This window comes from Lycium barbarum, chromosome 1 (genome assembly GCF_019175385.1).
Source record: "Lycium barbarum isolate Lr01 chromosome 1, ASM1917538v2, whole genome shotgun sequence".
NCBI classification, from domain to species: Eukaryota; Viridiplantae; Streptophyta; class Magnoliopsida; order Solanales; family Solanaceae; genus Lycium; species Lycium barbarum.
This window is the reverse complement of record NC_083337.1, coordinates 101,184,109-101,199,007: the sequence shown is the minus strand read 5'-3', so window position 1 is coordinate 101,199,007 and position 14,899 is coordinate 101,184,109. Positions and strand designations below refer to the sequence as shown.

Below are 14,899 nucleotides of genomic sequence, written 5' to 3'. Positions count from 1 at the left end.
TGAGATTTGTCAGTGCCTTAGCAGTCTAGAGGATGGAGTGTGTACCAAGTAGATGTATAAAATGCATTCTTGCAAGGAGATTTGTATGAAGAGGTGTACATGGAGTTGCCTCAGAATTTCAAGAGATAGGGGAGCAAAGAGTGTGGAAGCTAATGAAATCCTTTTATCGGTTGAGACACTAAGGAAATGGAATATCATGCTTACTGAGGCTCTAACATGTGCAGGATACAAACAAAATCTGTATGACTATTCTCTATTCTCTAAGCAGCAAAGATAGAAGTTTGTAGCACTCCTAATCTATGTGGGTGATCTATTAATTACTGGGAACACTGAAGAGCTCATACATGAAACTAAGAAGGTGTTACACCAAAGTTTAGAGTGAAGGACCTTAGAGAACTCAGATACTTCTTGGGAATAGAAGTTCTAATATCAAGTAAAGGGATCCTATTAAACCAAAGGAATTATACACTTCAGTTGGTTTCAGACTTAAGATTAGAAGGTTCAAAGCTAGTGTCCACTTCCACTACTAAAAAAACAGCTTTTACCGACCTCAAAAAACCGACCTCAGTTGAGGTCGGAAAAAAAACCGACCTCATGAGGTCGGTAAAGTCGTAATACGTATTTTTTAATTTTTTTAAAAATAAACCGACCTCATGAGGTCGGTAATATTGTACCAAAATTTGAAAAAATAATATACCGACCTCAGTAGGTCGGGAATTTATTTCATGATAAATGTAAAATATTTTATTTTTTATTTAAAATAATACCGACCTCGTGAGGTCGGTATATTTAATAATTTTATTTTTTATTTAAAATAATACCGACCTCGTGAGGTCGGTATTCTTTTAAATTAAAAATATATTTAATTTAAAATAATACCGACCTCACGAGGTCGGTATTATTTTAAATAAAAAATAAAATATTTTACTTATACCGACCTCATGAGGTCGGTATAATCTGTCAAATAAAGACCCATTATACCCGTTCCTATACTCGTTCCCATTTCTGCCTCTCTCTTCTCACTTCTCTCTCCCCCTCTCTCTCTAACCCTAGAAACTCCGGCGACGTCACCGCCATTCCTGCCGGTCATCACACGCCGCCACCGTCCCTACCCACGCCCACGTCGTCCATATTCTAGGTAAGCCCTAACTTATCCTTTGGTAAAGGTGAATACTTTGGTCTCCCAAGCTTTAGAAATTGGAACTATTGTCTGTTGGATTTAAGTTAGAATAATCCTCGTTTGACAGTTTAATTTTACCATTTATATGGCTGAAATGTTGATATGGGAACTGTATATATATGGCTGAAGTATTTCTTGTTGATTCTCTAAAATTTTCCTTTTATTTTAATTTGGTATATTTGTGTTGATTTGCCCTTAATGATTATTCTTGTTTGTGAGATATTGGGTAATTTTTAGTTTGTTGAGTTTGGCAAAGGGAAATTCTTTGGGTTGTCAAATTTCTTGTTGATTCTCCAAATTGTTGTCTTTGTTTTAATTTGGTATTTGGTGCTGATTTTTGCTTGATGATTATGTTTGGTGTGAGATACTGGGTAATTTTTAGTTTGTTGAGTTTGCTAAAGGTGAATTATTTGGTCTCCTTGCTTGAGAGGCTTTAGTTTTAGAAATTGGACAATCCGTCTATTAGATTTTAAGGTAGATTTCTTTTGACAGTATAATATGACTATGTATATGGCTGAAATATTGATATGGGAACTGTATCCATGTTAAATGAAGTTTGCAACTTTAGTATCTAGCTTCCAGAAATTTTTATTTTTGCATGGTTTGCTCGAAGTTCTGATAGTTAAGTTAAAGAAAGAAGATCATCATGAAGTATTTTGCTACATATTTTTTTTCTAGAATAATGTTTTTGGACTCATAACTCGGATGTATGTACATACTCTGCTTCTTGTCTTGAGGGCAACTAATGGTGTGATATTTATTTTCAGGGAATTAGCTTATTGCTATTCTTTACAGGATGCATTTGTTGCTGAGCAGCTGTTTCAAGGCTTTGAAAATTCTTTATAACTGGGACTGATTCTTGTTTCCTGTAAGTTCTTTTGTGTTTCCCCCCTCTTTTTAGCTTTTCAAATTGGATGTTTTGAATGAAGATTGTTCAATATGGCCCACGGTAGTGTTGATTGACTTGCCATGTGCCCTACTGTTGGAATTTCACTTTCTGCCTTTTAATATGCCTATACCTTAGCTTTGACTTCTACTTGTTTCTTTGGTTATTTAAGGAAGTTGGCACAGCGGTGATCTCTTTATATAGCCTTTATTTCAGTACCGGGGACATAATTAACTTGTTATTGGATCCTTCAACAGAAAGCATCTTGTTGGAAGAGGTAAACTGTTTTTTTTTTTTTTGGGTTAAAGAGTAGCTTGCTTTATGTATCTTGATTAATCTCAATATTCATTAAAGGAATATCTTTGCTTACTGTTGTGGGGGTAACCTCAGGGTGACCTCATTGATGTAAAACTTACTCCAAACAAGTTGTGGATATATATAGCTTGTACCTCATAAGATTTATTATCAAAATACCAATGGGAGCTAGTGACTAAACACCTAATTTGTGTGAAGTCGTTCAGAATACGAGAGTCAAAATAGGGTATTTTTGCTTTTTTTGTTTGTGTTTGGAGACTAGCTTTAGTCTGATTCATTTGTTTCAATATACACTGTTTTTGATTTGGTCCAATTTTGATTTATTTGCTTATACTAAATCACATGTAGTGTTTTTTCCAGAGGGCGACTTAAAAAAGCCTATGTGGTGTTTGATAAAATGTCAGAACAGAGATACCGTCAAAAAAATTAATAGTACCTTTGAGTCAAATTAATAATTACAAGTATTTTTCTATGTCAATTATATATCACTTTGAACATTAGTAGTTTGACCAGTTTTAGTACCTTTTTTATGAGTTAGATTAGAGTCGTTTCACATGTTATCATTGCAGTGTTTTCTAGGAATAGATATATAGTAGGAACTAAGGAGTAGTAGGACTTGGAAGACAAATTAAGATAGAGTGAACTTTTGGAAAATTTTGGTTGGGAAAATGGAGATAATGTAAAGGAATATAGGGAACTTATCCAAGCTTGAAGGTGCAGATAATTTATTTATTTTGTGGTGTATTATCTTCCATTCTTCACAAAATCTGTTGAAGTATATCTGAAAATTAAAATATCCAGGAAACTAATTATAAGATAATTACTCAGTGATCAATTATGAATTTTAGCCTTATCTCTGTTTACTTCTTTTGTGCTATGGGGTTCTAAAGATTGATTCTTGATTGACGCGCTTATTTTTTGTATTTGACGTTTGTTAATTTGATATATAGTTGTGTTTAAGAAAGGGGAAGTTGAATGCATGTGGACTTTAAAGTCAAAGGTATGTCTTTTTTAAGATTGTTATGCACATTGAGAAGGGAAATAATGAGTAAAGTTGCCATGTTTATTGGTCTTTCTTCTTATATAAGGATCTGAATATTTGGTTGACTTTTGTTCTTTCATGTTTCAGTATTGGATTTATATGTGTGCGCCCAATAGTTTTCTTCTTCTTTTTTGTTTTGTTTCATTTTGCTATTGATTTCTAAACCTTTTATAGAAAATATATCTATGCATGTGGACTTTAAAGTCAAAGGTATGTCTTTTTAAGATTGTTATGCATATTGATAAGGGAAATAATGGGTAAAGTTGCTATGGTGTTCTGTATATTTTCTGTTTATGGGGTAATAGGAAAATGGTTTTTTCCTTTTAATATTTGCAGAGTGGTGTTGTTGATGCAATAAAGATCTGAATTTTTGGTTGACTTTTTCTTGATCTTTTGTTCTTTCATGTTTTAGTATTGGATTTATTTATGTGTATGCCCAGTAGTTTTCGTCTTGTTACAGTTTCATCTTGCTATTGATATCTAAATTTCCCTTTTTGGGTAAGGTGTATATGCTTGTTTACTACTTTGGTTTAGATAAGGAATGTTCTACATAGTGAAAATCTTGAATGCATGTGGACTTTAAAGTCAAAGGTATGTCTTTTAAGATTGTTATGCATAATACAAAGGGAAATAATGAGTAAAGTTGCAAACTTTATTGGTTTTATGTATATTTCTGTTTATGGGTTGTGATAGGAAGCTGGGTTTTTTCTTCTAATATCCATGGAAGTTCTGTTGATAATAACAACATTTGCAAAGTGGTGTTACTGATGCAATAAAGATCTGAATATTTGGTTAACTTTTTCCTGATCTTTTGTTCTTTCATGTTTCAGTATTGGATTTGTTTATGTGTATGCCAAGTAATTTTCTTCTTCTTATAGTTTCATTTTGCTTTTGATTTCTACAATTTCCTTGTTGGGTTTTGTGTATATACTGGTTTGGTTAGATAATTGTGAAAATATGTACATCACTTGATTTGGAGGAGGTTCAGATTATACCGATTTTCATGGGAATACTTTTATATAACAGTGCCTGAAATGGTTAACCCGTGGTTCTCTTCAGGTACTGCATTACTGAAAGAGTAAATCTTCCTTTCCGTGTATTACCAACTATCAAAGAATTAGGCCGTACACTTACGGAAGTGAATGTTAAGGTTTGATATGGAATGAATTTTGATTTGAAACATCAATCTTTGTTTATATGATTTACTATTGCTAACTTTGACTATTTTAATCTTAATCATGTAATGTACATTCTTTTGCATTAAAGCTAACTTCTTCAAAAACAGATCTTCAATATGGACAACTTGGTGCAAGATAAGATTTCCGGGACAAACTGAGCGAACATTGAGTGCTGATGTTGAGCTAATGATTCCATCCCTCCTGAGAGACCTGATAACTGTGTTCGCTTAAGTTGACGATTTTCTTTATCCCTTGTATGGATCTTTTGGAGGGCTTTCTGTGGGGTGGGGTAAATTAATTTCGACAATGGCATTCTTTCCTTGTTTTGCAGTGGTCTATTCTATTGGCGCTAGAGTTCAGGATGAATTTTTTGTGCTTTGCAGGTTCCCATGTTTACAACATCTGGTTTGCGTGTTCGGTTTCTTAAGGTATGTTTGCCAAACTTACAATTCAATAGCGGTCTCCTTTTGGTATGATATCTGCTTCATGTAAGTCAATTCTGTGCAGGTGTGGGAGAAGAGTGGCTACAACACAGTTGAGTGGGTTCGTTATATCACTAAAGCTGCTTCGTACGAGATAAGGTGCTAAGATGAAAGAACTACTTGAGTTGAGGTTGTCTTCGATTGATAGCCGGTGTAAAAATTAATCTTTTTGAGGGATGAAATCATACCAACACTTATGCACCGGATCCTGTCAGAACTTTAAATGTGTGTGGGCGAGAATAGTACTAGGATGGGTGACCCGCGGAGAGTTTTCATGTTTCATCTGTTACTGACCCCAACTAGTTTGGAATTGAGGCGGAGCTTGATTATCTTTTTTTTTTTTTTTTTTTTTTGTGGTGTTGTTGTTGTTGTAAGTGATTTGTGAGAACTGACAGAAGAGACCTTTGGTTAATACTTTTCTAGTCCTTTTGCTTATTGTTGTTGGTTTGTTTGATATATTTTCCCACACAAATTACTGTATCTTTGTCTTGCTGGTTCCTGGAAATGAATTAGAAGCTATTTAACCTTCTATTAATTGAAATGTTTTCTTTTGGTTCTATCATATGTGGATTAATGACATAGAGTTTGGAAAAGTTTGAAAAAAAAGTAGACTAAATCGTGTAACACTTCCTTTTTTAATTGTTGAAGTTGTTTAATATTTTATGTATTTGTATTAGTTTGGTGAATTGTTGGCAGCTATTTGAGTTGGTTTTAGTTGAGTATAAAATTGTTTTCATCTTGACAGGTGGGCAGTTGCAAAAGTAGCTAGATCCTATCAATTTTTTTGCAGAATACCGACCTCATGAGGTCGGTCTGCTGCAAAATATTTCCAGAAATTGTAAATTACCGACCTCATGAGGTCGGTTTCCTGCAAAATATTCCTAGAAACTGAAAATTACCGACCTCATGAGGTCGGTTTTTTGCAAAATATTCTCAGAAACTGCAAATTACCGACCTCATGAGGTCGGTAATGATTTTGTAAAAAAAAAAATATATATTACTATACCGACCTCATGAGGTCGGTAAATTAAAAAACTTTTATCTAGCTTAAAAATTTTACCGACCTCATGAGGTCGGTTTTTTGCGACCTCATGAGGTCGGTAAAATTTCCAACCCACTGTTTGCCGACCTAAGCTTGAGGTCGGTTTTTCGAGAAAACCAACCTCATGAGGTCGGTAATAGCCATTTTTTTGAGGTCGGGAAATCCTCTTTTTTTAGTAGTGTTCTATAAATCTGAATAAGAAATTCACTTCATCAGAGTATGATAGGCATGGTGGAGTGACAAATGATGTAGTATTGGAAGACATCATTAAGTAACAAAAATTGAAGGGAGGCTGGTATTTCTTGAAGTCACAAGGCAAGACACAATGTTTGTTATGCAGATACTCAATCAATTTATGCAAGCTCTAAAGAAGTCTCATTGGGAAGCAACTGTGAGAGTTGTGAGATGCATCAAGCAGAGTTCATGAATAGGAATTTTACTAAGTAGCAAAGCTGAAGATAGTATGTAGAAACTATACAATCTTGACTTATTCCATTCATTCACCAAGAGAGAATATATATAAGATACAATCTTGAACCCTAGTGAAACAAGGAAACTAAGATCCTAGTGAAACAAGGAAACTAACTAATATATGGTAATTAGTGAAACAAGGAAACTAACTAATATATGGTAATTATCTCCCTACAAATATGCTACCAAATAATATCAAATAATATAAAAATATTATATCGCAATATAGTCTAGCATGTTTTTATGATGCAAATTGGCATCATGTCCAAAGATTAGAAGGTCTGTGACAGGTTTTGTAGTGAAGTTTGGTGAATCACTGATTTCATAAAAATCCCAAAAAGTAGCAGACAATGTCAAGAATACAGGAGCCTGGCAGCAACCAATGCAGAAGTGCCTTAGTTATTGGGGTTGTTTGGCAAGTTAGGTGTGAAGATTTAGATTCCAATTAGTGTGTCTTGTGACAGCAAGGATACACTATAGATAGCAGCAAATATCATATCCCATGAAATTACTAAGCATATAGAAATAGATTGTCACTTTGTGAGAGGCAAAATTAAGGAAAGAAGAATACACAGAGAGCATATTGACCAAGGATCAACCGACTGATTCGTTAACTAAAGGACTTGATTATGTACAACACAATTTTCTTTTGAGCAAGCTTGGAGTGTTAAACATCTTACACGTGCAGCTTGAGGGAGAATGAGAGAATACACAAGCTAAAGTGTGCAGGTACTGTTATATATTATTAAGTATAATTAAATAATAATAAGTAGTATTTAATTAATAAGAATGGAATTAAGTGATTGGTTGTGACTTTTCTAGAGAGGTGCATCTTTATTAGAAGAGTTGTTAACGGTTGGCAGCAAATACGCTGCCTATAAAATAGGTATCTTGGCAGAAGCCAATATCACTTTGTACATCCCTCAAGTTTCAACAATATTCCACCATTGTTGAATTAAACAAATCCTCTATATTTCTTTGTTGTCTTCTTCTAAAATTTCGTTTTCCAATCTTCTAAAATTTCGTTTTCCAATTGGGTTGAGTTCTTGTAGTAGAAGAAATCAAAGAGTGCAATTTTGATTTCCAGAGTAGGCATTGTATCCTGGGAATGGACTTTTCCGTTAACCACTTGCACAGTGTGAGGGAAATTACTATCCTAAAGATAATTTCCTGGAAGCGTCTTGTCTATCCGTTCCGTGTTTTGTTTTCCATTGAATTCTCTTTCATGATTTCACTCTTTAATTTGGTTCTTAAATTTGTCTCGCATAAAGTTACTCCATTATTGTATTCTTTTGAATATTCTACAACAATTTTAGGATAGTAAGTTTTCCGTTATAATGGAGTCTTCTTTGTTGTGCGAGAAACAAAAATCAATTGTGGAGATGCGGGGTATTAAGAGTTCATGATTTTTCATTAGTGTCTCTCTGGGTAATGGCTGTTTTGGCATCAAACAAAGGCATGGACAAGCACCTCTCGCGAAAGAGAAATTAGTTTTTTTCTCTAAATCCAAAGGATTAGCAAACTTGAAGTTATTCAGACGTTTCCAACCAAATAAATACAGAGAGAGAACTTTGGGTGACATTCTTTTTTACTTATCACTGAAATCTCTTCGCTGCTTATATCAAGGAGATTCTCATCGAAATCAATTAAAAGAGATATATTTCAAATGTTGAAGAACAAAGCAGTCAACCACGACAAAAGAGATGAATGTTTTAATAGCAATTCAGGGTTGATGGGTTCGCAGGAGAGTGGTTCTTCAGGAATTACTGATATTGGGAATCAGCCCATTAAAGGCAGTGATAATTGGTGGCTACAATTGGGAGCAGAAAAAAAAAAACACTTCAGATTTTACCGGGGCTTATAATCAACAATCCTGGTTGGATTGAAAGAAATAAAATGGCGTGTACTAACCACCTTGACGACAAAGTCGAAGTGGATTCAATGTTTCAACAATAATGAAAATACCGTCAATTACTAAAAAACATTCGTGGCGAGATCGCAGCACGCTGTAACGTTATAAGTTACGATCAAAATCGGGGTATGTTATCTCTACTCAATCTTTAATTTTCTACCCTATTTTATTTATGGTGTTTGGTTTCTATAATTATTAGGGTAGATGTTCATTATGTGATGATCTATTTAAATATATTTTATATAATTGCATGAATTACATTATTAGAAACATATATTTAAAGGCTTGTGTTCAAGATGGCGCATCTGTAGATGCCAATTAAATTGTCTGTTTGGAATGAAGTCTGTCACCATTTTTTTTTATCTAAGTGTGACGGGAAATCACTTTCTGTCATATTTGCTTTAAGAAAGTGAAGCCATTTGCATTTAACAATGCTTTGGAATATTTTATTTTATTTTTCTTTTAAGCATGATAAAAGAAAAAGAATGAACTTTGGATCTTAAGTATGCTTACAGTGAACCTGCAGTAATGTTCAAATGATCCAAGGAGGTACTGCACTTTAGAAAAGTTTTTGCTATTGCGCCATTCTGGGAGAGATTGGAACCTTTATGATAACAAAAGCATGTAAAATTAAAACATCATAAATTGGCATAATATTGCATAAAGGTCATGTGAAGTTTACTTCAAATTTTAAATTGAATAGATCATATTTATACTTGAAAGTGTTTATCATAAATTTGACGTCTCTTAGAAAGAAGCATAATAAATTTTTACTATGTATATCGTGTGTGCTTGACTAAAGAGAAATTTACATAAATTGAGTTATGTGATTTGTTTAAACTTGAGATGATACATTTATATTTTAATATAATTGAGAATATTTACATTACTATAAGGATACATTTGTCTCCTATATTAATGTGCTTTAGCAGTACCATGAAGTGTTTCTTTCTCATCCAAAGAGATTGGAGAAGATGATAAAGTTAAATTTTAAAGTTGCTTGGAAGAACATAAATTTTTCATTCAGTCGGTAAGCTTTCAGAAATGAAACAAGTAAGGTAAAGTGTTGGATGAGTATCTCGAAAATATTCATGTTCCACTTATGAACTAATGAAATGTGTTAAAATATTAAAGTCAATTATTTGCACTTGTGAATCGCTATATTTCGAGGTTTATTTTAAGTGATTCTAACTCTAAATTTTATTTTGGTACGGAGTACTTTTGTTAGAACCCGTATTTTTGTACAGTGGAATAATCCGGATTTATTTATGATAAGCTAAGGACAAAATTATTTTGGGATACAAAGTCGGGATTCTTGACCTTCGAATTTATTTTGAGATATAAGTTGTGCATGAATTTATTGGTATGGAACAATTAGGAAAATTTGGGACCAAAGGTGATAAAATTTGAAGTGGAAAGTCATCCACAAATTCCATGTGGTGCCCGCACAACTTTGTGTCATCTTCTAAGTGGAACAACTCATTATGTGGGCCAAGGCACCCTTGACTAAGTCTTGCATTGTTAAAAAGATGACCACTTCATTTCACTTCACTCCAACTCTTAAAAAAAAGAAGGAATTGAAGAGCACCACAATAAGGGGGCTCTCGGCCAGCCCAAGGAAAAATCCACCCCCATTTCTTGCTCTTCCAAAATTATTTCCTTGGTACAAACCCACTATTTTGAGGTCCCTAAGTAGCGTGGGAGTGTCGTTGGAGCGATCAACCCATTATTTTTCATCCATTGGAAACCCTAGCATTTTGTGGAATTGAAGAGGATAGGTAAGAGTTGATCTTGCTTTTGTGTTATAATGGTTGTTTGTATCTTGTAGTATGTTATAATGGAGGAAAATCATGAAATATGAAATGTTGGAGGTGAGTTGTGTATGTGGAGCTTGAGCCGTGTAAATGGGTGTTGTTGTGTTGTGATTGAAATTATGAATTAATGCCTAGTTAGTTGATTATGATCATTGTAAGGTGAAGAACAATTGAGAATGATCCATATATGTATATGTGTAGTGTTAGCCGAAAATGGGTCACCTTATGTGCCAAGAATTGAATTAGTATCGCTTATTGTTTAGCCGTCGTCGCCATGAATTCTATGTTGGAAATGAAAGTTTATTGACTCAAATTGATGTTGTAAATATTGCGGACTGATTTGGAAGTTGTTGTACATTTAATGTAAATTGTGTATTGATGAAAATAGCATTGTTAGAATGTAAATTTTAGATACGAACCATGATTTGGAAATGAAGAAAAAGTTAGGGGGGCTGTCTCGGTTAGGGGCTGTTTCGGGTAGCTTGGGAAAATTTATGGATTGTTGGAAAAATTGTATAAATTGCTTAGAATGTCTTGAAATGTTTTTGGTATGGGTTCGGGTTAGTATGTGAGCGTATAAGCGTCGATTTTGGCTTGAAGGTAAGTCGTCTAATTGAATTTATGAAAGTTGATGAATGATGGAAAAGAGAGCTATTATTGTTGTATTACCTTTCGGATTGATTATTAATGTTGTTAGGTTGGTTGGTTGGTTGTTGTTGTTGTTGATTGATACGGCCGAGTTAAATTCTCGGGGTAGCCTATTTACAGGGGAAATGCTGCCCAAATTTCTGTAGAATTAAGGGCGAAATTGGAATTTAATGCCCAAAGAGTCTTTAGCTAATGTTTGGCATTTTATGGCTTGTTTATAGATCGTGGGAAGCCCGAATCATAGGTTGGATTTAGCTTGAGTTTGGATCGTATTGGAGAGCGTTTGAGGTATGTAAAGTAACCTTCCTTCTTCGGCATGCCTTAGTTAAAATAGGCTATGATATAAGCCTTGAGGAAACTCTATTCTCACAATCCGAGCATGTTTATGAATCGCATTTGTTCTTTGGCATCCTTGCCTTGTCATGGCAAAACATTGATCCTTATGTTCTTGGAATCCATAATTTGTAAAGATTACATGAAAGCTGATTTTTGTTTTAAAGTTCATTCTTTAGCGATTCCAAAACTTCAAACGCCCATAATTTCCTCAGAAAAGCTCGAATTGCTTTGAAATTTTCGTAGGAGTTTGTATGATATAAAATGAGTATGTTTTTCATAGGCGGGCTCAGTTCGGGTCTATACTCGTCCGTGGGTCCCGCGACGCCCTTTTTGAAATTCGACAACTTTGAAACAAAAAGTGATAATTATTATTCCGATTTCGAATATGACTATTTTACTTATCCTTCAGATTTATAATAATGATTTTATGCATATGATTCCTCACTACTCCGCTCGTGCCTACTGTGATATCGTTCACCGGTTCCCGGGCCGGTTCTGTTGTCGTGCGCTTTGTGATACATTCCGGTGTTATGCTGTGATTATGGTTCACCGTGCTCCTCGCTCGAGGGCCGGGTTCCACTTATGTTTGGCGTTATGCTGTGTTTGGCGTTATGTTGTGTTTGGCGTTATGCTGTGTTGTGATGTGTGACGGGGATTCGGAGATTTGAAACTTTCTGGTGTTATGCTGTGTTGTGGCGCCATCGACAGGCGGGCGGCCACATTTTCCTGTGCCCTATGCATAATTTATACTTTGGAAATAAACATTTTGATTTTTTTTTGATATGTATTATTTTCTATATATCTGATTCGATTATTGTTCAGATTTATTTCTGTACCTTCTGCTTTGCATACTCAGTACATATTTCGTACTGACCCCCTTCTCCGGGGGCTGCGTTTCATGCCCGCAGGTACGGACGCACAGCCTGGTGATCCACCTGTTTAGGACACCCGTTCTGCTATTCGGAGTGCTCCTCTCTTTCCGGAGCTTATACTTTTGGTATATATATTTTTTAGTGCATTTGTATATATTTGTTCATGGGTACGGCGGGGCCCTGTCCCGTCATATGATTCTGTCGGTCTGTTTAGAGGTCTGTGGACATGTTTGTGGGTTAGGGTCTTTCTGTATGAATAGGTGTATATGTTGTTTGGGCGATCCCATACGCCGAGGAGGCCGGTCCGCATATGTTTATACATTGCTTTGCTAGCCCTGTGTGGCCTTTGTTGGTGTTTGCTGTGTACAGAGTTATTTTGGATAGTCTGTAAAACAGAGGAAACTCTGCCGAAATTTTTCTGGGAATTGTCTAAATTTAGAATATAGCTTCGTCGGCTTCTGGTATATACTTGAATGCATTTGATAGATGGGTTTGGGTGCCCAGATCGGGCACTAGTCACGACCTAAGGGGTTGGGTCGTGACAACTTTTTATTTAAAAGGATGAGAAATGACTCATGTTTGGTGAACAAGATCGATGCTTCAACATAGATATTGGTGATGAGGTTTTGAAGGATGACAAAAATTCTTCGCCGTCGTAGAAATAAATTACCTTTTCATTCTTTTGCTAAGTACTATGCAAATGAGACACAAGCACGTGGGGAGTATAATTCTAATTGTGATGAAAAAATACAGTAACATTTTCTGGTGAGTATTGAGAAAAGAGAAGAGAATGGTTAATTAAGTGTGGACACGCAAGGGATGCTAACCATTCTTATATATTGTGACACTACATTAAATGTAGCTTATATTAAATATTGACAGATCAATATGAGAAGGTAGTGTAGTCATGGGAAAAATTGGGCTATTACCATTTTAATTAGAGATAATCACGAATGACGTCTACTCTTTCATGTGAACGCCAATCATAACTGGAAATTCATATTCTAAGAGTTCAAGGATTAGTCTTCAAGAATTATCCAAGAAATGTTAACGTCGAGGTTACATTTCCGCTGCATAAACATACTCAAGGAATAGTGGGGGCGATAATAATACATATAAATGAATTGCTATTCCTTTAAAGCCCATGTTTGACTATATGCACTGACTTTCGACACAACGAGAAGGTTGAACTTTGTTCTTAACAATCTCGAGCTTATAAAGTGGAATGAGATTGCCTATGCAAGTAAGAAACTGAGAGGCCGCTTTCTGTGGATTTTAATGGTGAATTCTAGAGGACTTGCTGAACAGGATTGAGCGCAAGGCCCATATTTAACGGCGCCGCCATTGTAGAACAAGAACTCATGTATAACACGAATATGGATCTTGTATTCATATTCAAGCTAAAGGTTCAAGGCTGGTTAGCTACCTTTAGTTATGTGTGATACATATACCCAATAATATTCTTCGTGCGTTTGTGAGTCTGTACATTATTATTATTAAATAATAAGTGGGGGTTGTTATATATTATTAAGTATTATTTAATAATAATAAGTAGTATTTAATTAATAAGAATGGAATTAAGTGATTGGCTGTGACTTTTCTAGAGAGGTGCATCTTTATTAGAAGAGTTGTTAACGGTTGGCAGCAAATACGTTGCCTATAAAATAGGTATCTTGGCAGAAGCCAATATCACTTTGTACATCTCTCAAGTTTCAACAATATTCCACCCTTGTTGAATTAAACAATTACTCTATATTTCTTTGTTGTCTTCTTCTAAAATTTCCTTTTTCAATTGGGTTGAGTTCTTACAGTAGAAGAAATCAAAGAGTGCAACTTTGATTTCCAGAGTAGGCATTGTATCCTGGGGATGGACTTTCCCGTTAACCACTTGCACAGTGTGGGGGAAATTACTATCCTAAAGATAGTTTCTTGGAAGCGCCTTGCCTATTCATTCAGTGTTTTCCATTGAAATTCTCTTTCATGATTTCGCTCTTTAATTTGGTTCTTAAATTTGTCTCGCATAAAGTTACTCCATTATTGTATTCTTTTGAATATTCTACAAAAGGTACAACTACAATAGCTATATGCAGAATAAGAGTTGGGAGTTGAAGTAAGTTACTTACTCGGTTAGGTAGTTGTAACTGTGGTTAAATGGTAGTTATGGTTAGGTTTACTTGACCATGTGAGTTAGTGGAAATATCCAACTTTCAAGCTAGGATATGTACTCGACCAATGCAAATTAGATGTAATTGAATCCATTTTGTGAAATCAGATATTTTCTCTCTTTTCTTTCTAACTTGACTTCTGTTGCTTCTTTTCTGATATCCATGGCCGTGTCCATGGAGAATTAATTGTGTTATAGTAAAACAAACAAGTTTAGTGTGGTACTTTTTTTACCCAATAAAAAATACATATCAAATTGAACATAAACTTTATAATGATATGTATAAGCATGAGAATGGGGGTAATAAAGGGTGGATAGGTCAATTAACTAAACATTTGGTAAAAAGCACTTACATTAGAGGTGATTTAGCGGAAGGTAGGGGTGTACGCAAACCGACAAATCATACCAAACCGATAAACCGAGTCAAATCGAGAAAAAAACCCGACTAGTTTGGTTTGACTTGGTTTAGCGTTGAAAAAAAAAACCCGACCATAATTGGTTTGGTTTGGTTTTCAAGCCGAACCAAACCGACCCGAAATTACGTGTTTTCGATTTTA

The 14,899-nt window shown here is 34.9% G+C and overlaps 2 long non-coding RNA genes across 6 annotated transcripts; both read left to right on the top strand.

Moving 5' to 3' along the window:
* The first annotated feature begins 958 nt into the window (after window positions 1-958).
* On the top strand, window positions 959-5,640 carry LOC132636445 (uncharacterized). 5 transcript variants are annotated; one of them, XR_009581269.1, is made up of 8 exons: window positions 960-1,138; window positions 1,948-2,048; window positions 2,239-2,343; window positions 3,332-3,381; window positions 4,483-4,573; window positions 4,709-4,890; window positions 4,985-5,029; window positions 5,109-5,640. It is a non-coding gene; the product is annotated as an uncharacterized LOC132636445 (long non-coding RNA). The 5 variants fall into 5 exon arrangements; XR_009581279.1 differs by lacking the exon at window positions 3,332-3,381 and having other exon boundaries at window positions 959-1,138; window positions 2,243-2,343; XR_009581268.1 differs by lacking the exon at window positions 3,332-3,381 and having other exon boundaries at window positions 961-1,138; window positions 4,709-4,885.
* A 1,870-nt stretch (window positions 5,641-7,510) lies between these two features.
* Window positions 7,511-12,608, top strand: LOC132642559 (uncharacterized). Its single transcript, XR_009583265.1, has 3 exons — window positions 7,511-8,634; window positions 11,192-11,258; window positions 12,215-12,608. It is a non-coding gene; the product is annotated as an uncharacterized LOC132642559 (long non-coding RNA).
* Window positions 12,609-14,899: the final 2,291 nt, after the last annotated feature.